A 24,025-nucleotide genomic window follows, 5' to 3' on the forward strand; every position below is an offset into this window, starting at 1 on the left:
AGCAGGATTCTTGATACAGGTGAACCCAGATCTCTTGCCAGAAGGTGAAAGCACTTGTTAGCCAGGAAGAGATGGACCAAAACACATATTGGACTTGGTAGACATGCCAAAAGAGTGAGGCAGTAAGACAGTTAAAATCAAACTCAATTTAAACCGAGTTCCTCTACAGTCCCATAGCCCACATTCTCTAGCCACAAACCATCCTCTGCAGATAAGTTCCAGGAAGTCTGCTTCATGAAGTCCCTCCGCAAAGAGGAAGCCACCTGAGGAATTTTCTCCCACACCATCATCACATGATATTGTGTTCTTCCTTGCCTGTGAGTCATTCTATCATTGCCTTCACCACCTCCCAAACTCTTTCACTGTCACTCCTGAATCTTGAAGCTATCTCTGGAGTGTCCTCTATACTGGAGCTTTAACCAAGGACACCATTTCCACAGCAGCTCTCTCAAACAGAGAGTAGTTTTATTCTTTCATACTCCATGAAGGTAGCGTTCAGAAGAAGTTTGCTGTTCTCCATGGTCCTCGTTGTTACTTGCAGACCATTAGTGGCTCATCTTTTTATTTAAAAAAAGAAAAAGAAAAAAGAAAAACGTTTCCTCGTGAGACATCACACTCCTTGATTTTAAACTATATTACAAAGCTATAGTAATCAAAACAGTGTGGTATTGGCATAAACACAGACACATAAATCAGTGGAACAGAATAGAAGCCAAGAAATAAAGCCTTCATTTCTTTACACCCTATTCACTCCTCAACCTAGTCTGGCCTCCAGCCACATGATGCTATTGAAAAAGGTCTCTGAGGTCACTAACTTTGCTAAAGCCAGTGGGCAGGGCTCAGTCTTCATCTTACATTCCTTTCAACATCTCCAGATATGCACATAACTGATTACTCCTTTCCATTCTTGTGACTTCCACAACATTACCTTCTCTAGGTTTGCCTCCTACCCCTTTAGAGCTCTACCTCTAATTCCTTTGCAGGGTCAGCTTCCTCTGCTTTGAATGAGGGTATTTCTTAAAGCTTAACCTCAAGCTGTTTTCTCATCCCACTCTTTTCTCTCCAAGCAATCTCTTCAATGGTCACCTGTAGGTAGATTACTCAAACTGTGTATCTCTAACTCTAAACGCACTCTCCTCTGAGCATCAGACTCTCATACACAGCCCTCTCCTGGAAGTCTCCACCTGGATGTTTCAGAGGCTTATCAAACTCAACTTGCTCAAAAAAAAACTAATTATCTTCCCCTCCCCAAATAGTCCTCTTCCAAGTTTCCTCATCTCAATGAAAGACAGTGTCATCCACAATTATCCAAGCCTGATTTGGGAGTCATCCTGGGCTCCTCCCTCTTTCTCACTCTACCCATATCCAGTCATCACAATCTCCTGTCACCACCTTCTAAATATCTCTCAGGTCCATCCACTTCTTTCCATTTCCACTGCCGGCAACCTAGCCCCACCCAACATAATCTTTGTCCCAGGCTAGCTCCGAAATCTTCCTGTACCCATTCTTTTCCTCACCCGTTCAATTCACCAAACTATAGCCAGAGTGATGTTTCTAAAACACAAATCCCACCAACTGCCAGCCTAAAATGTTATTTAACACAATCTCTTTGCATCTAGGATGAGAAAACAATCCTTGACACGGTGCAAATGGTCTACACAGTTTGTCCCTACTGATCTTTAACTGGCCTTGTCTCACAGGAGGGTACCCAGGACTCCAGTCACACTGGTTTCCATTCAATTCTAATCCCTTCCGCCATTCCCCCAACCCTGTGCCAGCCTATCAGCAAACGGTGTTGGTTCTGCTTTGAAACTGTATTTTGAATCCAAACTCTTCTCACCCATCCGCACTGTAAAAATCCCGATGAAAGCTACCATCATCTTTCACCTGTACTATTGTCTCAATCTGAGTGATCTCTCACTGCATTTTCTCTGGCCCCATTCAATCTATTTTCCAGTCACCAACCAGCATGATGGCATATAGCAGAAGTTAAATCATGTTTTCAACGATGCTGAAAATCTACCCATAGTTGACCATTGCAATTAAAATAAAACCCAGAGTCCTCAAAGCTAACTGTAAGGCCCTACTTGATCTGACCCCTGCCTACCTCTCTGCCCTACTCTTGCGCTATATTCCAATCACACTGGCCTTCTTTCTAACCTTCTACCTTTCCATCTCAAGACCTTTTCTTGCTCTCCCTTCTCTTGGAAAGCTTTTCCAAGTCTCTGAATGATTGCCCCTTTATATCACTTTGCAAAGAGGTGTTCCCTGACCTTCTTTCCTTTCCCGTGAAACTCACTCCATTGTTTGACCTGACTTTCTATATAGCGCTATGACTCTGCTCAGAACCTTCCAGTGGCATCCCATCACTCACAGCAAAGTCCCTGCTCTAGCCACAATAGTCCCTTCCTTGCTGTTTTTCCAACATCTCATGCCCTCCTCACTCAGGACCATTGAATGGTCCTTCTGCCTGGAATAGTCTCATCCTGAAATCCACATGGATTAATCTCTCATGCCTTTAGGTCTGACTCAGGTGTCACTTATCAGGTAGATCTTCCTTGATGACCCTAATTAGTATAGTGACTCCATCCCCACTCCTGTCACTCTCTATCCCTCACCTCTTAATTTCCCTCAAAATACTTACGTTACTTTCCATGTTAGATATCAATGTATTGTTTGTTTTCACCCAACAGAATGTACCATCTGTGAGAGAAGGAATTATTTCCTTCAGTACTTGTTTTCATTGTTCTTAGAAGAGTAGGTGCTTAATGGTTTCTCATTAAATAAATAACTGAAGTATCTGAAATTACCTAATTAATTTATATTTCTAATTTACATTTTCATGTCTCCACCACCTCCCCACATATTGAAGACACAGCTGCATAGGGGAAGAGGAGGTTCGTTCACCCACATGTACAAATCGTAACTGATTTTAACTTCTGTATTTTCGGATCTCGCCACTTTCCTCTCAGAAAACTCCACTCCCAGCAGTCTGGGGTTATTTCCGGTTAGTCCTTGGCTGTTACAAATCAGGCGGTCTGGTGCATATGCATTACTTCTTTCCATCACTGTATCTTCGGAATACATTCTTAGAAGTGGCATCTCTGGGTCAAAGGGTAATTGCATATGTAAATTAAACAGCCATTGCCCAATGCAACACCCCCTTCGCCCCCAGGGTTCATACCATTTTGGATGTCCACCAGCAATATGTGAGAGGCCACAGCCTCGCCCGCCCGCTGAGTGTCGTTAATCTTGGGGGGGGGGGGGTTGCCAATCTGATTGTTGAGAAATGTCCTGTGTTGAGCCGCCCTTCCAACCCCTACCCCCACCCCCGCCCTCTCCCGGGGTTCTGGCAGACCCCGCTGAACTCCGGGCAGAGGCGTTTTCCCAGTGGGCCGGAGGGCGGGACGCGCGGGACAGCTCCGCGCCCCACTCCCGCGCAGCCTCCCCTGCGGGCTGGCAATCCGCTGCGGCAAAGCAGGCCTTGCACAACTGGCCCGAAAGAGGAAGCACAGAAAGGGCTGGAGTAAACACTTACGGAGATCGTTTTGGAAGAAATCGGTTCCTAGGGCTTTATGGAACCATCATCTGGCCCCAAATCCCTTAGCCACTAATAACATTTCGAGGCGACAAAAGAGGTTGTCACTTCGCCAGGGGACGCTCCAAAAAGAAGGGGGCGCGCGGCGCAGGTAGAGGAGGAATGAAACAGGAAGGCACAACTTTCCCCAGAAATAAAAAAATAAAAATATTTTTTTTTCTTCGTGTTTGTGGTGTAGGGGGGTGGGAAGTAAAAGGGACAAACCCGATGATTCGGGACAGAACAGCCCCGAGTTTTCGGAGTCGTTCTCCAGTGTTTCTCCGGGTGTGTCCCCAACGAGGCGCCCCTCTTGCACCTCCATGCAAAGCAGAGAAGAGAGCGCCCCACGTCTGCGCGCGGCGGGGGAAGGGCAGGGCTGACACGACTTCCTCCCGGAGCAGCGGACCCGAGCCGGGTGCAGCCGAGTGCACCGCATCTCCTCCCTGGTTGGTGCCCTGTCGCCGTCCCGCGCCCGGCCAAGTCCCCGCAGAGCCGTCGAGGTAAGCGGCGCCGATCCGCCTGGGAGCGCTAAGAGCTGCAGCCGGGACCCTCGGGGCTGTCATGGATCATGTGTCAAGCCCCTGGGGTCAAAGGCCCGACTCAGCGTTCCCGGGTGAATTCGCGCACCCCCCTCCAGCTTCGTCTTCGAGGGGCGTGAGTCCCGGGGTCCCCATCGTGTATCTCCAGACTTGACCCAGCTCCATGGGGGTTTGGGGCTTCTGATCGTCATCCCCGCGCTCTGGTTTATCAGATTTGATTTCCTGCCCAGAAAATTGCTTCAAGATCAAACCGAGCACTGGTATGAACCGCCGCCTGTCCGGCAGGGCCAGGAGCCTTACCAACTCTGAAGGGATTCTTGGGGCATGTTAGGGCCCTGTAGATTAAATACAAGTCCTGTGAGAATTTGAGAGTGGTTCTCACGCATCTTAGAGTGTTTCTTCCCTTTAAAACTTTCAGACAACTGTTTTTATTTTTAAAAATAACCTTTACTCCGAATTATTGCCCTTTTCGTTTTAAAATAAGGTACAGGAAAGATTTAGACAGCAAGCACAAGTTTCGTAATTTGTCTTGGAAATTAATGTTCAGAGTGCCGTTTTATAGACTGAAGGAAACTCAGTGGGATGCCATATATCCTGGAAGACCTTAGCTCAAGGGTCCCGCTGAAGACCTTGCCCTGTGGGCTTATTTTCCTTCTGGGGAGGTATTTCTTATCATTCATACCACGTGGAAACTTAAATGCGTTGCTACCTAGCCATTCACAGCAAAGCAGTTCAAAAAGAACTTTTCATGTGATCATTAAAGAAAAAGAAATAAAGTAACTAACGTACAGGGGAAAGGGACATGTGTTTATTACTCCCCGGTTGTTATTTCTGTTGGTATAATGTGGTTTAAACAAAGGCAAAGGTACTAGCTATTACCTATAATAGCTATAAATTCTAGGCCTTTGAACAGAAATTTCAGATAAAGATTCTTTGTCCCTTTGAATAAACCTCCAGTGGCAATTTTCCTTCCGGCCTCACTGAAATACTGAAACAACACGTGGGCAGTCTTACCTAATGCTGGTTGGCAAAATTAACAGAGAGTCTACGAAGAAATCTTCTATCATATTTCCAGATGGTATTTCTTGTCTGTTAAATGTGTTGTGAAAGGTTTAAGAAATTTAACGTCATCTTCAGACTATTAGTACTTAATAATTTTCACAATATTATTAATATTTGTGTCTTCTCTGGGTATTTGGGAAACTTGGGTTCTAGTTCCATATCTGCCTTTAATTAGAACAAAGGTGACCTTGATGAAGCTGCTTTAACCTCTCTGGACCTGAGAAAATTTATAAGTAAAGTAAGATTATTGGACTACATTATGTCTGTCATTAGAATAGCAACTGAGGAATTGCTGTAATTCCTTGAATTTATCCTGTCTGGAATGCCGGCAAAGTTAGAATTGCTGACCACTAACAAACGAGAATGGAGAAAATAATGATAAAACATTTGGTTAGATTCTGAAATATCAACACTTTTGAGGCCTTTTGTTTCTGAGAAGTTCCTCTAAAAACAAAGTCAATTTCTGGCCTATATGTAAGAATTTCCATTCTATCGACAAACTGACATAGGGAGTTGATGTCCCTAAGCTTAAGCAGATCAATATTAAATTTAAAATTTTTTAATTGTTATTTCTCAAAAAATATAACTTTGTAATATGGGTTACTCTATGATTTAGTTACTTTAAGTCTTTTTTAAAAAAATCTTAAACACATTACTTATTAGGGTATGTCGTGTCCATTAAATTTTTTTGTATTATTATATCCTAAGAAGGTATACCAATCACCCACTGTTTTGTGTTTGTTTGTTTGTTTTTTGTCTTTTTTCACTTATAAATAAAAAGTTCTAGATATTTTCATATGATTATTGGAATGAGCTATTTATAAAATTCATTGTCATAAATGACTGTGTTTGATCTGCCACTTTGGATTTCTTTAAACCATCCTACTTTCAAACAGCATTATTATTTTTATTTACTTCTAATCCTCTTCAATCTTGTTTTAATTATTTTTACACCTAAAACCCTTTAGTGATTCCACAGGTCTTATAACAAATTAACTTTGCATTTTATAGTCTATCACACCAAAATCTTTTCAATTTTATAGAACGTCATGAGTTTATTTTATAGGCAATAGAACAATCTTAGTAATTCTCACCTCAAAATAGAGCAATTCTTATTAACATAATTATATTTTAGTTTGAAAATATATATTTTATACCAGTCATATCATTTTAACTAGCAAGTGACTTAAAGTGTAAGCATTTATTATAAATTCAAGTACATAATAAATGCCAGGATGTAAGGTATTAGATTGGTACATTCGTTGTGTAGTAATGTTTATTTATATGTATTAGAGTTATAGTTATCATGAAAAACATGACTTTTAGAGGAAACTGCTATATATGTGGAAGAGTAGCAATTAGATTTCTCTTGAGAAGAGAGAATAGCAGTATTAAGGAAGGGCATTGAATGAACTATAAACAGTTTAAGAGGCTAGATTGTACGTGAGGTGTGGCAAAGCAGAGCCAGAGAACAGCTTCTAAGGACTAGAGGATGTGACCTGCCACCACCGCATCCCTATTGCCTAGCCAAATTCCTGGCACCATAGTTAGGACTCTAAAAGTGTTTGCTAAATATACAAATACTATATCAGTTCCGCTTCTGGGTTGTACCATCAAAATGTTGCAAGCCCCTGAGACCCAGCTGGCCCCATTGGTACCAACCCTGAGGCATGAGCAGGCAGAGATGTCACACTCCAAGGCACCACACCTCCTCATATCTCAGTTTCCAAATATTTCCTGAACATTGACTATGCACTTGAATCATTAAAACTCCTAAAAGCTATTTTCTATCTTTTTTGTCAACTCAGTTTCCTCTTTATCACCAAGTAATCGAAATAATAATTATTATCTTTATTTAGCTGATATTCTGTACAGACCCTGTGCTAACTATTTTAGATGTATAATTTCATTAATTCTCACATCCTGAGCTTCTACTATTGTTATCCCCCTTTTATCATTGAGGAAATGAAAGCACAGAGAGGTTAAGAAGCTTACACAGGGAGTAAGAAGCACAGCTGACCTTTGACCCGAGCCAGTCTGATACCAATGCTCAAGGTGCTGTACCAGGGACAAGGGCTCAAATGGTGGAAAAACCTGGGGTCTTTCCTCAGTGAACTTCTAGTCTAGTGGGGGAGAAGTATCAGATCCTTACTCCACACTGGGGTCAGGGAAGGGAAGATGAAAGGAAGGGAAGAAAGCAAAGAACTTGCCTTGTTAATTCTTTAGTTAGTTTCTTCTTAGTGGGAAGACAAGCTAGTATAATCAGTTGTGAAGTTGCTACCTTTATATACGTCTTTTGCAAAAATAATCTTTAGCAGCAATCACGTGTTTTCATTTTTATCTTTATTATGTTCTAATCCCTCTTGATAGCTTGCAGGGTTGATTAAATCAATGAAGCAGTGAGTATAATATTTTTTTCTAATTCTGCAGGGAATCTTTCTGATTTGATATCCTCATCAGTGAGTCACCGATGGGCCAGGAAGGGAGAATAAATGCTAAATCACGCAGCAATTATGTTTCCACAAACGGGCTAGAAGATTTATGTCCGGAGAGTTATAACATATCACACTGGAGAGAAAATAAAGAGTGGTAGTAAAACAAGTAAACACTGGACTAGATTTAATTTTTTCCTTCCATTTTTATTATGAAGTATTTCATACATACAAAATATGGTGTATGATGTATATGTAAATTATAATAAATAACAATAAAGCCAACATCTGGATACCTATTCCCCAGCTTAAGAAGTAAAATATTACCAAGGTATCTTCTGACTTTCAGTAGCATTCCCCTTTTATCTCAATAGAGCCAATTATTATTCTGAACACTATAACTTTTAAGTGTAATAAAGAATATCGAACTTAGGAACTGCTAATATTTCCATATTACTTAGATTTCCTCTCTAAATACAATTCAATCATTACAAAAAGATTTGCCAAGCACTATTCGAGGTACTTGGGACATGTTGGTGACAGAAGAGCTAAAGATCGCTGCATTTATGGAGCTTATATTCTAGTGGGGAGACACAGGCAATAATCAATGAGCATAAAAGTAAATAACATAGACATTAGTAAGTGAAAAGTGCTATAAAAAAAGACAAAGTTGAGCGAAGTAAAATTGTGATATTATAGAAGTTGGTAAGACCTGGTCTCATTGAAAAGATAAGATTTGAGCAAAGGTTTGAAGAAGTTAAGAGGGTGTCTGAGGGGAGAGATCCAGATGGCGGAGTAGATAAATACTCTGCCTGCTTCCTTCAATGAACACATAAAAATTACAACTAAATTATAGAACAATTAACCTGGAGAACCACCTGAAGTTTGACTGACCAGAAGTTTTATAACTAAGGATATAAAGAAACTACGTCCAGACTGGTAGGAGGGGTGGAGATGCAAAATGGGCTGGCCCAAAACTCCATGTGGTGGTTGACAATCAGGAGGTATATCTCAGCCAAGTATGTTCCCCCAAGAGGAGTGAGAGACCCCAGCCCCACACCGGCCTCCCCAGCCCAGAGTACTGGTGCCAGGAAGAGGAGCCCCACAACACCTGGCTGTGAAAAACAGTGGGGATTCCAACCATCTGGGTGGGACAAAAAAGGCTGGGAGAAACTCAGATGTTCTCTCAAACAACTTGCACACAGACTCTCTCACTCTGGGCACTCACTGTGGGCTCCGGTGGAGGGATGGTGACTCAGAGGGCATCAAAGGCATACAGGGGACAGACTGAGGTTTGTGGCTTCAGGTGAGGGCTGGAAGACAGTCACCATGTTCCCTGTGAAGGGGCCTTCTCCCATGCAGATGGCAGAGAGCCATCTTGTGTTGAGCGCTCCCCCATGCCCATGGACAAATCTGAATCTGAATTGGTCAGTGAACTCCACTGGCTCCACCCTAATGACTCTGCTGGGACCCTACCCCATCCAATTCCCCCAATGCCTGAGGCACTTTCACAGTGAGCAGCCAGCACTATCTGAATTGCACTGTTTCTTGGAAAATTATCGAAGACCACTGGCCGAAGATGGGCAGCAACTGGTCTCAGGGTGCTCTGAGACTCTTCTGAGTAGCTCCAGGCTCAGCACTGGCACCAAGCCAGAATCTACATTAATCTGGTGAACACAGCTCTTCTCACTCTGGTGACTCCCTGAGACCCTGCCTCACCCAACTCGCTTACTGCATGAGTCTTTATCAGTAGCTGAACCTTAAGGGAGCTGGCAGGTGGCAGCAGGCCTTGGAGTGTGCTGGCTTTTTGGGGAGCTACCCCAGGCCCAGTACTGGTGGCAGACATCCTCAGTTTACAGAGTGGCTTCTGCCACATGCTTTCAGGTTTAGCACAGGAAGCAAACAACTTTGGATTTCTTTGTAGCTCCCACCAGGTAGTCCCCAGCCAGTCACAGTGGCTGGCTGGGGACTACCTGGTGGGAGCTACAAAGGTGCACTACAGCCCCTCCCGAGAGGCCCCAGAACCAACATACTTGGAGGTTGGCTTCAGAGCACAGCAGAGCACCACACAATTAGCCCCACAAGTGGCACACCCAAAAGGCTGACTCAACAGGCACCAGAGCCCTACTAGAGCGAATCCCACTCAGTAGCATCGCAGCCCATAAATTTTAGACATGGCCAAACCCCAGAGCCAGTCAGCCTGAAGGTCAATCCCACCCACTGGTGTGCCAACAGGAATCAAGGCTCAGCTATAACAGAAGAGCACCCACAACCCACACAAGTGACACTCCTGGAGCACCCGGAGCAGGTGACCAGGGAGACTATGCCAGGGCCCCACAGGGCACCTACTACATAAGGCCGCTGGCAAGAATGGGAGACATAGCAGAACTACCTAATACATAGGAACAAACAGGCTGCCAAAATAAGGAAACAAAGATATATGTCCCAAAGGAAGGAACAGGAGAAAACTACAGGAAAAGAGTTAAATGAAATGGAGTCAAGAAACCTACCAGATACAGAGTTCAAAACAATGGGTATAAGGATGCTCAAGGAACTTAATGAGAACTTCTTCAAAGAGATAGCAAGCATTAAAAAAAGGATATAGAGACCATAAAAAAAGAACCAGTCATAAATGAAGAATACAATAATTAAAATGAAGAATGAACGAGAAGGAATCACCAGCAGACTAGATGAAGCAGAGGATCAAATCAGCAATTTGGAAGACAAGGTAGCAGAAAATACCCAATTGGAACAGTAAAAAGAATACGAATCCCCCCAAATGAGAATAGTTTAAGTCACCTCTGGGACAACATCAAACATAAAAACATTCGCATCTGTAATGACAAGTGGAGGCGGGGGGGGGGGGGAGAGAAAGAGGAGGAGCAGACTAGGGAGGGGCTAATTGATTTATCTATTTAGCAATATCTAATCAATAACAAAAGGCAAAAACACTTTTAAAAAGTGTGTTAACAACAGAAAGTAAAGGTGGTTAAGACTAAACTATATACATTGATAACAATGTCATGTCAAAGGAGTACACATACTTGTAAGTTTAAGAGATCCCAATATATGTTTACTATTGATCAAAAATCACTTGGCTAAATACACAAATAACATCAGTAAGGAGTATCCAAAAGCAGTAGTAAGCTTTATAGGATAGTAACTATTACAGTAGATGCCAAAAGCTCACCAAACCGGGACAGAACAGCTCTGAAAAACTCATAAATCAAAACCTTGCCAGGTCTGTAGCTGAGAAAAACTCAGGCATCTCCCACACTGCTGCTTGTTAGTTCCCAAGAATATTGTTGTTGTCATTGCTAACAAGTTCTCAAGAATGTTGCTGCTGTTGCCATTGTTGTTGTTGGAAGTTAGGGTGTCTTCTGATGCTGCAAACTGCATACAAGCTTCTAAAATACTAACAGTTCTCAAGAGGGCTATCCGTGGAGAACAACACTGGAGAGGTTGGGAACCAGCCAGGCCTCACCAGGTCCGTGGCTGGAAGTCAGGACGTCTCTGGGTGTTGTAAGCTGTATGTTGCTGGAAGTTTCTAGAATCCTAGAATGATGAAGAATCACCAATAACAAAAGACAAAATGACCAAAATTACACTGCCAACTCAGGTCTGCCTTATATATCTTCTCAGATGTACCTTAGAGCCAAGCTTCTTGTTCCTGCCTCCCTCTCCGGGAACGGCCAGCTTCGGGAGGCTACGGCAGTCAATGATAAAAATATTGCTCATCCGGCTGAAGGGCCAGTTCATTTGGACAAGCAACATCTTTTGTTCCTGCTTGGGGCCATCGGCCCGAGGTCTTCCAAAGCCTGGCAACGTGCCTGTCACGTCATCCTGATATAACTTAGCTATTTTTTTAGTTTATCTGTTGATGTGGGCGAAACAGACAGAAAGCAACATCATCTCGTATCTCCCCTACCCAGGAGAATGAGACCAAAGGGGGAATTTACTCAACCACTGATCACAGTATAGAAATCACCTCACATACAGGAACAAAAACTAATGGAAAAAAGCTCACATCAACTAATGAAGGCAAATTTTCTTCAACATCTACCCTGCAATTTGGCATTAAAATTTGTATTCATTGGCAATAAGTCATTATTGCCACCCGTATATGAGTAGTATTTTAATACACTTGATAAAACCGTAAACAACATGAAATAACTTATAAAAAGCTAACCATCACCTCACATGCAGTCTCTCATGTGATGGAACAAAAGGCAAACCAAAAGCTAACCATCAACTCACACGAAGTCTCTCATGTGATGGAACAAAAGGCAAACCAAAAGCTAACCATCAACTCACACGAAGTCTCTCATGTGAGGGAACAAAAAGCAAACCAAAAGCTAACCATCACCTCACATGGAGTCTTTCATGTGAGGGAACAAAAAGTAAACAGACAAAATCTCACATCAACCAATGAAGGCAATTTTTAAAAAATAACTACCCTACAGCATTACAGGGGTACCAGAAGGAGAAGAGACAAAGCAAGGGATTGAGAACCTATTTGAAAAAATTATGACTGAAGACTTTCCTAACTGGCTAAGGAAATAGACATACAAGACCACGAAGTGCCGACAGTCCCAAACAAAATGAACCCAAACGGGCCCACACCAAGATACATTATAATTAGAATGCCAAAGGTTAAAGACAAAGAGGGAATTCTAAAAGCAGCAAAAAAAAAGGGCAGCTAGTAACTTATAAAGAAACCCCAAGAAGATTGTCAGCTGATTTCTGAATAGAAACTTTGCAGGCCAGAAGGGACTGGTACAAAATAGTCAACGTGATGAAAAGCAAGGACCTACAACCAAGACTACAGAGCAATGCTATAATTTAAAATCAAAGGACAGATAAAGAGTTTGCCAGACAAGAAAAAGCTAAAGGTGTTCATCATCACCAAACCAGCATTAAAGGAATGTTAGAGGGACTCTTTAAAATGGAAAAAAAAGTCGAAATTATGAATAATCAAATGGCAATAGCTATATATCTATCAACAATTACTCTCAATGTAAATGGATTAAATGCTCCAATCAAAAGACATAGAGTGGAATGGATAAGAAAACAAGACCCTTATATATGCTGCCTATAAGAGACTCACTTCAGATTGAAAGACACACATAGACTAAAAGTAAAGGGATGGAAAAAGATATTTCATGAAAATGAAAACAAAAAAAAAAGAGAAATGAAAAGGCTGGGGTAGCAATATTTATACCAAATAAAATAGACTTTAAAACAAAAACTAAGAAGGACCTAGTAATTCCACTTCTGAGTATTTATCCAAAGAATCCCAAAATGCTACTTCGAAAGGACGTGAGCATCCATATGTTCATTAGAGCATTATTTACAATGGACAACATGTGGAGGCAGCCTGGTATCTGTCAACGGATGAATGGATAAAGAGGAGGTAGTACATATATACAATGGAATATTGCTCGGCCATGGAAGGGAATGGGTTCTTGCCATCTGTGGTGGCCTGGATGGACCTGGAGGGTATTTTGCTGAGTGGAGTATGTCAGAGAGAGAAAGACAGATGCAATGAGATTTCATGTATATGTAGAATAACAAAATAAACAAACAAAACAGAAACACACTCATAGATACAGAGAACATTTTGATGGTTGCCAGATGGGAGGGGGTTTGGGCTGCAGGTGAAATATGGGGAAGGGATTAAGAAGTACAGATTAGTTGTTACACAGTAGTCATGGGGATGTAGGGTACAGCATAAGAAATATAGTTAGTAATAGTGTAATAACTATGAATTTTGTCAGATGGGTACTAGACTATTCAGGGGGATCACTTCTTAAATTATATAAATGTCTAACCACTCTGCTGTGCTCCTGAAATTATTATAAAATAATATTCAATGTCAACTGTAATTGAAAAATTTAAAAAGGGGGGAAAAGGTGAAGGGTAATAAGAGGTCCAAATTTCCAGGTAAAGCAAATAAGTCATGAGGATGTAATGTACAGCATAGAAAATCTAGTCAGTAATATTGTGATAGCGTGGTATAGTGTCAGATGGTTGCTGAATTTATCATAGTGATCACTTCTCTAGGTATATAAACCTTGATTAACTGTGTTGTATAACTGAAACTAATATAATAGTGTATGTAAGCTATATTTTTAATAAAAATCTTTAAAAAAAAAAAAAGAGGGTGTATCTGAGGGAACAGTGTTCCAAGCAAAGGGAGCAGCCAGTACCAAGCCAGAGTGTATTCGAGGAACACGAAAGCCCCTGTAGCTAGAGGTAAGTTAGCAGGGAGAGGAACAAGAGATGTGACTGGAGAGGTGAGAGGAGGGTGGAGAGGTATCAGATCACATAGGCTCTTGGAGGCCATTGTAAAATTTTTAGCTTTTACTCTGAGTGAAATTGAGGGGCATTCTGAGAAGTAATCTGACTGACATTGAAAAGGCTCACTCCAACTGCTTGAGAATAAAGGAAGCAACAAGGATGAGAGTAAGAAGCCCATCAGGAAGCTTTGGGAATTGGCATGTATTTTGAAGGTAGAACCAATAGGATTTCATGACAGAGTGGATGTTTGGTGTGAGAGAAAGAGGAGTCAAAGCTTGGGGCCTAAACAACTGGAAGGATGGAACTGGCATCAACCAAACATGTAGAGGTTGGTGGGGAGACATCAGAAGTTTGCTATTGCATATGGATATGAAATACCAATTGGCAATAACCATTTGCTTATATATCAAGCTAAGGCTGTTCAGGCTAAGTCACTATATTTGGGAAGATACTGTTATTATTCTCATTTTACAAAATTGTAACTGCAGAACTAGCTTAAAATGGTCAAATCCTGTTTCTAACAAGACCGGGAACGAAAGTTTAAGTCTTGGCTACACCACTCCTGAGTAACACTTGTGAACACCACTCCTGAGTAACACGTGTGAACCCTTAACAGCTCCCACCCCCTTCTCCATGGAACCAAAGGACCAGACATGACCTGAACCTGAAAGTGGGAACCCTTTCAGAAGCAAAGGGTACAGTGCTGAAACCCCTTAAACCTTGCCGCGAACCCTGGATAGGGGAGACAGATTTGAGGCTAGCCTCCTGTCTTCTTCAGTGGACTCACAAATAAAAGCTTTCTTTTCTCCAAAGCCAATGTCATAGTATTGGCTTCTGTGCGCTTCAGACAGCGAGCCCTTGCTCAGTGACAAAATTAAAAATGACAGTTTAGAGAGTTTTAAGAAACTTTCCCAAGTTTACACAGCTTAAGAAATGGAACATAAAACCACATTTGGGGGGTCCTAAAACTTTCACCATTCTTTCAATACTTGTAGAAGGGTTGACCAGCAATCTTTATTGTATTGCTAAAATAAGAATATAGTCAGCTAATCAGTAATATTCCACCCCCATGAGACTCAAGACAATGAAAATTATTTTTAAGAAATGGGAGAACAAGAAATGAATAGTAAGAAGCCCCATATCCATACATAAATGCATAACCAGTGACATGTGCAGGACCAGGTTTTTATGGTGCAGGACCAGGGTCTTGTTTTCTTTTTCCATCCCTTTACTTTTAGTCTATGTGTGTCTTTCAATCTGAAGTGAGTCTCTTACAGGCAGCATATATAAGGGTCTTGTTTTCTTATCCATTCCACTCTATGTCTTTTGGTTGGAGCATTTAATCCATTTACATTGAGAGTAATTGTATGATTGTGAGTTTAACAGCAGGATTCTGAGCGATGAAGGAGAAAGGCCTTTTCCACAAAGGAGCCTTTTATGCCTAGAGGTTAAAATATTTACATTTTCAAAATCTAAAACCAAATTTGGAAGAGAAGGGGGCTTCCTCTTTGCACATCTGGATTTCAAATGGGTGCAAATGTTAGAGCAGGGCTAAAGGTTCATTGGTAGCTGCTGAAGAATGTTAGACGACACAGTTATGATATTTGGAAAGCTGGAAATGATTATTAGGAGCTGCTGAGATTGAGATAACTGACACTTCATTTGCTTTAGTTATCAAGGCAGTGTAATTCTGAATTAGTCGTATTTAGTAAAATGCTGCTTAAGTCATTGATTCCCATTTAACAGTCTATGTTTTTCACAGGGCAAAAGTCCAGTTTTCAGTTAAGTTTATTATTAACGTTTCATCTCAAAAAGGAGAGAATGAATTATGTGGCAGAAAAAATACCACAAAATTTTTTTTCAGGTGATTTAGTGTATTAATAGGTTGGTGCAAAAGTAATTGCGGTTTAAAAGGTTAAAACCAATTGCAAAAATCGCAATTACTTTAGCACCAACCTAATATCTCAATTAATTCACTGATTGAGTAAATTTATCTAAGGCTACTGTATTTATAGAATTAACAAACTCTTTCATCTCTGCTGATAACATCAAATTCACCACTGACAGGTCAGTGGACTGATTAGGTTTGGGATGTAGTATTGGTTGGTTTATTCTTGTTTTTTTTTAGGAGCATGATTTCCTTCTGATGAAATTCCATAAACGCTATGGCTTAGCAAACCAAGATGATTTCTTAATTTTACTAATGCTGTGTACTAATGCTGCAGCATTATATTTCCTCTATTGTAAGCAACAAACAGAAATGAAATTCCGTGAGCCATGAATGTGGGTAAACACAGTGAAATGCTGTGAACAGATGGCTCATAAGAGCACTAATTTTTTTGGTGTTTTTGATTGTGAAATTTTTTAATATTTATTTGTCCATTACAGTTGACATACAATATTACATTAGTTTCAAGTGTACAACATAGTGACTGGATATTTATATGCCTCATGAATAGAGACGCTAAAACTCCCAGGTAGCTCACTATACTGATTGTCAGAGCAGAGAAGCGTTCCCTAAGGCCTGCTAGGGGGCAAAGGTCCTTACACTTACACTTCAGTTGAATGAATACAAATCCATTCTCAACATAAAATAATATATTACATATTATGCTCATATATATATATAATGCTCATATATATAATGCTCATTATGCTCATATATATATATAATATATTATGCTCAACATAATATAATTGGGACTTTTTTTTCCTGTTCAACATACATCTGTTGAGGACCACCCACATGCCAGTGTTGGGGGGTATAAAACAGAATAACATATGGCCCCTACTTCAAGAAGCTTCCAGTCTAATGGGAGAGACAGGCCTGTAAAGAAACACATTATAATCCGTCATGTGGGGTAACCAACAGGCGCTTTGAAAGATAAAGATATTTCCAGGGGTCCCAGTGAAAGAAGGCTACCCTAGGCCCCATGTGTGTAAAATGGTTTGGCTGTACTAGAGCACAAAGTGCAGTGGGAAAGGAAATGGGGAGATGTTGATTTGACACTCGGTGAGTAATATTCAGATTGCATTTATAGGATACAATCACCACAGTCTGTCATCTTTGAGTCAAATGTGTAGGCACTTGTAATAACAGAACTGTAGCCCTCTCCAAAGGGAATATAATGCACACCACATATATAACTTTAAATTTTAAAATAGCCACATTAGGAACAGTAGAAAAATACAAGTGACATCAAAATTTTAGTAAGACATTTTATTTAATAGATATCCAAAATGATCATTTAATTAATTAATATTATTATACTAAATTACATTAAATTTAAATAATATTCATGTTTTACGCTTACAAAATGTCTCGATTTGGATTAGCCACAATTCAAGTGCTCAGTAGCTGGTAGCTTGGCTAGTGGTTGCCTCACAGATAGCACAGTTCTAGGTAGGTAATTACACAAATATTGTATCCTGTGTGTTCACTGTTCAGCTGCATGGAGGGGATTAGATGAATTGTGAAGTAAGCTAACGGGTAAAGGAAGGGAACAGCATTTTTGGTTAGTATGGGGCCTGTCGCTGGAACCTGATTTTAATTCGTATTTAAACTTATAACCAGAATGCTTTAGTAGCACTCCAGCAACAAAAACAAACAACCTCCAATTGTCATTGCTTACTTTTCTTTGAATTCTTTCTCTACTCCCTGCTGCCCCTTCTTTGTTGGATTCTGCAAAATAGTAACAGGGACTGAAAAAGGATGGAAATAAATGGAGCAGTATACTCTAAACCCACATCCGGCAAAATGTCATCTGTTACCCTAGGCAACAGTGCTTGTCAACTTTTTTTTTTTTTTTTTTTTGGCTTCCACCTGCTAGTTCACAAGCATAACATACCCTCGTCAACAACAACTCTCTTTGCAGTGGTTCTCAATTCCAGAAATACACTTCCCTTTCAGGGGAGGGAGGTAGTGATAAAGATTTGAAACGTGGAGTTGGAGGTGCCATGATATAGTTTGAAAAAAAAATCTCAGGGAAATTCTGACATAGTTCCTCTGTTGTTCAGAATGGTTAAGAATCTGTCCTAGAATCACTGCTTACAGATGTCCTTGGCTTAATCTTTTAAAAATGTGCCTGGCCTATGAGAAAATGGCCGTCCCACTCAGTGTGGCCAGGTAGGCAGAAATGCAACAGACAGAAGTAACTACCCAGGTATGGACTAGGGGGGGTGCGTACGCCCCCATGCATGTGTGTGCGTACGAGTGGTGGGGTGGAATAAGTGACTAACTTTTGTCTCCACTGATAATTTTAGAGCAGGAATGTAGTCATAAAAATGATGATGGTGATGACAGTAGTAGCTGAGATTAGTATTACTCGTAAACTTTATATGCACCAGACACTACCCTAAGCACTTTAAGGGCACCACGCCATCCCTCTGAGGTACAGACTCTTCTCATTGCCATCTCACAAATGAGGAAATGAAGCCAACAGAGAGGTTGAATAACTTGCCCAAGATCACTCAGCAGCTAAGTCTATTTGCTGAGTACACGCCACTTGGGTGAACGTCACACACTTGGGTGAAAATACAAGATTCCATGCCTCCACTCCCAGTGTGATGTGAAAGACAGACATGCAACTATTTATATGAGATCTGGACATACAGACACTGTAACTGCAACATAAGCAAAGGAGCTACCACTTTCCACGTCTTAATAATCACAATCCTTGTTTTCAGAAGGCACTGTGGCATGGTGGTTGTGAACATGAACTTCTGAGTTAGACCTGGGCGCAGTCCAGTCTACCACTCATGTGAGCATGCGCTCACACAAATTATTTAATTTCTCTGGGTCTGAGTTTTATAACCTATGAAATTGGAATAATTTCACCACCTCATAGGGTTGTTTTGAGAATTTAAATGAGATACTATAGGTGTCTGACCTGTAGTAATTGTTCTACATTTATAACTCCTATTCTTATTTTAAAGTGGGTGCTAATACATATTAAATATGAGCTACCATACATTGAGTTCTCAGTGCTAACTAATCATGGCGTTATGCTGAGTACTAAAAGACTTGAGGTGTAAATTTTTCCCTTCTCAACATAGTTTAGAAGATAAAACATCCATAGTAGGAGACAGATAAACCATAAGTCAGAGTGTGAACTGTCAGACTGGTGATCCTAACACTGCTGCTGCAGGAGTTCAGACAAGGGTAGATTGCCAGGACCCACCTGTGAGCCTTGATAGTGTGTGGGACTAATGGTGGTGGAGACACGTTGGAGAAATAGCACAGAGGTAAGACAAATGCTTGTATGGGGAAGAGAAAGAAACGACTTTCATTATAAGCAAAGGTTTAATGAAAGAAAGATGATGAATTTAGAGTGGTTTGTGGGGGTGGATTGTGGATAAGCTCATTCTAGCTGGTGTTCGCTCTGAGCAGCTCTTCTAACTCCCTGGGGAGGTGCCAGCTCGGCCTGCACACACGGTGACAATGAGGACCACGGATCAATCATCTACCCTCTTCTCCTTGACTACAAGTGCTGGCCTCCCTGTCACCCACTCCTTCACCTTCTGCTTGCCTTTCTCTGATTGAGATGGACTTTCCAGACCTGGTGTTTGCACCCTTTGGACCAGGAGTGCTCAGAAAGCCGAATGACCTGGCCACTGGAGATGGCTAACATTCCTCTGGGCTGTAGTACAGACCCTGATCACAACTGGAAGAGGTACCAGGGGGCAGTTACCCTCGTGGATATTGACAGAGGAGGGCCTGAATGACCCCCCACATTGGACACCACATTATGAAGGGAAGAGAGAATGATTTCGTTTTTGACTGGTTGTCTCTGAGGTAGAACTTCGTTCATGTTGTTCAGGAACCTACTAGGACAATGAGCCAAATGGTGCAGGGGGTTCAGATTCTTCACCAAGAGGCAAACAAATGATAGAGATGCTGAGAAAAAACAATATGTTGCTTAATTAATTGAACTATAAATGCGGGCCATGATTTAAGTACTGTGACTGTATCATAAAGTGTTTGGGGATTTTTAGTTCAACTTAGTAAAGTTACATGGTATTTTCCTAGAAGTTGAATTTCACTCTGTATCTGATGATTCAGCCGTTTATGGTTCTTGAGGTTTGGGGTTTTTTAATGTTGTTTTTGTTTGGTTGGTTTGGTGCTGTGTGTTTTAAGTCAAGGATTAATTTTCATGCCAGGTTAATCGATAATCTTTCTATGGATGGACTGATCTAAACCAGTTTTGGAGGAGTCCAGTTCTTTGCAGGAAGAAATCATAAATTTACCCTAAATCCATTTGGATTGGTCCTGGATTATAGTAGTATAGTACTTGCTGCTGCAGTTTCTTTTTATTTTTGTCATAGGGCCTGGTTCAATGCTACATATGTTTGCACAAATGATTCAATGAGTGTATTTTGACTGAATGTGCCTTTGGGGTGGAGGTGGTCCTTTAGGTATAAAAGGACCTAAATGGATGCTCTCAATAACATCCATTAAAAAATAATGACACAAAAACTAACTCAAAATGGATCAAAGACCTAAATGTAAGAGCTAAAATTATAAAACTTAGAAGAAAAGATAAGAGTAGATCTTTATGACCTTGGGTAAAGTAATATATGTATTACTATATATTACTATATATTAACTATAATATATATACATGTGTATGTATATATGTATATATTATATTATGTATACATTATATGTCATATATATATATATACACACACACAAAAGCACAATTGAATAAGGAAAAAAATAGATAAATTGGGCTACATCCAACTTTAAAATTTTTGTGCTGCAAACAGAGCCATCAAAAAAGTATGATGACAATGCAAAAAGGGGAGAAAATATTTGATTTGCAAAGCATATCTGATAAAGGACTTGTATCCAGAATATACAAAATAGTCATTTGGATGTAAAGTAAAGCCTAGGAAATATAGTCAATAATATGGTAATAACTGTGTATGGTGTCAGATGGGTAGTAGATTTATTGGGATGATCACTTTGTAAGTTATATAAATGTCTAATCACGACATTGAACACCTGAAACTAGTATATCGTAATGTCAACTCTAATTGAAAACTAATTATTTAAAAAAGAACAACAACATAATAGTAATATATTAAAAAGACACATAATCCATTTTAAAACTGGGAAAAGGATCTGAGTAGACTTTTATCTAAAGAAGATATCGAAATGACCAATAAGCACATGAAAAGCTGCTCCTCATCATTAGACATGAGGGAAATGCAAATTAAAACCAGAACTTCACACTCACTAGGGTGAATAGCATCAAAATGACAGACACAGGTATTGCTGAGGCTGTGGAGAAATTTGAACCTTCATATACTGCAGGTAGAATGTAAAATCATTCTAGAGCTCTGGGAAAATAGTCTAGCAGTTCCTCAAAAAGTTAAATATAAAGTTACCATGTGGCCCAGCAGTTATATTCCTAGAAATCCCAAGAAAAATGAAAACGTAATCCCTACAAAGTCTTGTACAAAATTGTTCATAGCAGCATAATTCATAATAGCTGAAAAGTAGAAACAACCCATAGGTCCATCAATGGATGAATGAATAATCCAAATGTGGTGTTTCAATACAATGAAATATTTAGCAATAAAAATACAATGAAAATATAGTACAATAAAATATTTAGCAATAAAAAGAAACAACTTTTTATTGTTTAGTGCTGGTGCATATTACAGTATGGATGAACTTTGAAAACATTATACTAAGTGAAAGAAGCCAGACGTAAAAGACCACATATTGTATGTTTTTGTATATATGTCCAGAATATGCAAATAAATTTATATAGAGAGAAAGTAGATTGATGGTTGCTCAGGCCTGGAGAGAGATGGAGGGAATGGCAAGTGACTGTTAAAGAGTATTGGGTTTCTTTTAGGGGAGAAGAAAGTGTTCTAAAATTAGATTGTGGTGATGGTTGCACAGCCCTGTGAATATATCAAAAACCATTCAATTATACACTTTAAATTGGTGAGTTGTATGGAATGTGAATTACATCTTAATAAAGCTATTTTTTAAAATATGGAACACAAGACCTGTGTCCAAGGGGCTGTTCTAACCAATTGGAAGATGAAAAGATGCATTAGAAGCAATCTGAGCTCTGGTTTCAATACATTAAATGAAATCATTTGGGATGCCAGGGAATTATAAAGGAAACAGTAGTTCAGCAGCAGAGTAGGTTTTATGGGGAGACCAGGATAATGTCTAAAAGATGAAGTTGGATGGGGTTGGACTGTGGAAGAATTTAAAAGCCACATTAAAGCGTTTAGATTATATTCTACTGATAATAGAGAGCCACTGAAAAATTCTGCTAACTGAAAGCATATGAACAGAACTGGATTTTAGAAAGAAAACTCTGGTGTCATTATAGATGCTGGATTCAAGCTGGAGAGACTGGAGGTAGGGAGATAAATTGTAAGCAGATGGCAGAGTACTTGTGAGACCTGTGGAGGAGCTGAATTAGGGTAGTAGTTATGGAAAGAATGGGTCAAGTTCAAGGGCATTAGGAAGGCTAAGTTGAAATGACACACTGACTGATAGGATTGGGGACCTCAAGAACAGGAGGCTAACAAGATGCCCTGGAGTTCCTGAGAAGAATGACGGAGGAGAGCTAATCTAGGTCAAGATGAATATAGGATGGTTGAGGGCAGGGAGAGTTGCCCTGGGGAGAGGGATAGTTAGTTGTGTCTAGGTGGCTCCTTTTAGCAGCAAGGCTGAGCCTGGTCATCACAGATATCCACAGCTATTAAGTTAACCCACCCTAACTGTGTTTCTTCATCCAGCTTCTTCTTGCCTTTGTTTCATCTGCTTGCCCACTTCCTAAGTGGGGCTTCTGTTTCAGTTTCATTATTCTGGTAGCTCTTTCACTTCACTGGTGTCTTCTGCCCAGACATTCAATCTGAGTCTCACTTCACTGCACTGATCTACTCCGTCCCCAGATTCTGATTTTCATCCAGAGCCTCTCTGTGCTGACTTTCTCCCCAGTTCCCAAGGTAACCTCTGGCTTGGATCTTGCTGCACCTATATTGGCAAGCCAGGGAAATTGGGTGTGGGGTGGAGAAAAGGAAGCTGGAACAGGGCCATGTTGCGGTTGAACCTCTGATGGGACCGCCTTGTGGAAATGCCCTGCAGAGGACAGGAAATATAGATGCAGGGCTTTAAGTTAGGCGAGATATGGAGACACAGATTAGTAAGATGTTTCTGCTTCATTCTGCAGCAATATCTGCAGAGACTAGATAATAGGAACAACGATGATAGAAAGAATAAAAGATCAGGGAGGCTCTACCCGAAAAATAACCTGAATTGCATCTGAAATGATTTGACATTTTTATGAAATGGCAAATTTATGGCCACGTTTACTTCAGAAAGTAAGTAAAGCTGCATTTTTATTCATATTTATGAAATATGGCTATTTGTACTGTCTGACTAATATCTTTGTCATGACACCCTCCATTTCCCTCCTTGGAAAGATGAATGGAATGGAAGGTTCAAGGACTTAATGGATGGTTTCTTGGAAGTTTTACTGAGACGTTATCTGGAAAAGTCCATGAATATCTGACCAAAGAAATTAACGAAGTACAGTATATTTTTCTCTCAGTGTCTATATCAAAACAAAAACAAAGTTGTACCTTAATACATGGTCATCACATATCACTACACATGTCAATACACATATCAAGGCATCACTGGACAGTTGCAAAGTTCTGAAATAAGTTATTAATGGTAAAGTAGATACAAAACAGAGACTCTATAATATGCTAGCCAAAAACTTAGGACAGTATTTTATCTTATATTTGAGATTCTGATAAGATTATGAAGAAACAAATCCTTTGATGTCCTTGAATATATTTCTACCTTCTAGGTGACATTATTATCTACTTTATTCCTATATTATTAGTGTTCTGCTTTAATTATTGTCACTGTGGAAGTCTTTCATTATTTTCTTTCTTATTATTAGTTTCAGGTGTACAAAACAGCATAATGATTAGCCATTTATATACCTCACAAAATGAGAACCGCAATAAGTCTACTACCCATCTGACATTATACATAGCTATTGCAACACCATACTATATTCCGCATGCTTTACCTTACAACTCATAAATAAATATATATATATATTCTT

The 24,025-nt window shown here is 40.2% G+C and overlaps 1 protein-coding gene across 1 annotated transcript in view; it reads left to right on the plus strand.

Annotated features, from left to right (window-relative positions):
- The first annotated feature begins 3,538 nt into the window (after nt 1-3,538).
- APBB1IP (amyloid beta precursor protein binding family B member 1 interacting protein) overlaps nt 3,539-24,025 on the plus strand; it is a 107,620-nt gene continuing 87,133 nt past the window's right edge. Inside the window, exon 1 of the mRNA XM_033100616.1 lies at nt 3,539-4,077. The gene's annotated coding sequence lies outside the window, so the exon portion shown is untranslated. The remainder of the gene's footprint in view (nt 4,078-24,025) is intronic.

The sequence above is a fragment of the Rhinolophus ferrumequinum genome (assembly GCF_004115265.2).
Source record: "Rhinolophus ferrumequinum isolate MPI-CBG mRhiFer1 chromosome 5 unlocalized genomic scaffold, mRhiFer1_v1.p scaffold_110_arrow_ctg1, whole genome shotgun sequence".
Taxonomy (NCBI): Eukaryota; Metazoa; Chordata; class Mammalia; order Chiroptera; family Rhinolophidae; genus Rhinolophus; species Rhinolophus ferrumequinum.